Source organism: Apteryx rowi, unplaced genomic scaffold (assembly GCF_003343035.1).
Source record: "Apteryx rowi isolate R43461 unplaced genomic scaffold, aptRow1 scaffold_0, whole genome shotgun sequence".
Lineage (NCBI taxonomy): Eukaryota > Metazoa > Chordata > Aves > Apterygiformes > Apterygidae > Apteryx > Apteryx rowi.
In genome coordinates, this window is record NW_020447195.1 from 232146 (window position 1) to 232582 (window position 437).

The 437-nt window shown below is 75.5% G+C and overlaps 1 protein-coding gene across 9 annotated transcripts in view; it reads right to left on the reverse strand.

Annotated features, from left to right (window-relative positions):
- The window catches only part of PHF20 (PHD finger protein 20), a 74753-nt gene extending 74569 nt beyond the window's left edge, over nt 1-184 (reverse strand). For all 9 annotated transcript variants that reach the window (XM_026062257.1, XM_026061431.1, XM_026059030.1 and 6 more), the window contains exon 1: nt 49-184. The gene's annotated coding sequence lies outside the window, so the exon portion shown is untranslated. The remainder of the gene's footprint in view (nt 1-48) is intronic.
- Between the last annotated feature and the right edge of the window lie 253 nt (nt 185-437).

Below are 437 nucleotides of genomic sequence, written 5' to 3' on the forward strand. Positions count from 1 at the left end.
CGGCCGGCCCCGGCGCCCCGGCCCGCCCAGGCGCTGCCGCTCTCTTACCGAGGGATCTGTACGGGAAAAAGGGGTTAGAAAGGAGCTAAACCGCCGCCCGGGCCCCGCTCCGCGCGCCTAGCCCAGCGCCACCGACCGAGCAGCGCCACAAAATGGCCGCTACGGCTGCGGCGCCGCCAGCCGCCGCGAGGGAGGGGCGTGGTCTCGCGGGAGGGGCGTGGCCAGACGGGAGGGCGGGGCTAAAGGGTCCCGCCCATCGCGGTCGAGGCTGGCGGGCGGCTCCCGCGCGGCGGCGGCCGTTGCGGGCGCGAGGCGGCGGCGGCGGCTGAGGGCCTTGTGGGAGCCGGGCCGTGAGGTGGTCCCGGCGGGACGCGCCGCTGCCCCGTCAAATTTGGATTCGCCATGGGAACGGCGTCCTCTTGTCCTGAGACCTGCCT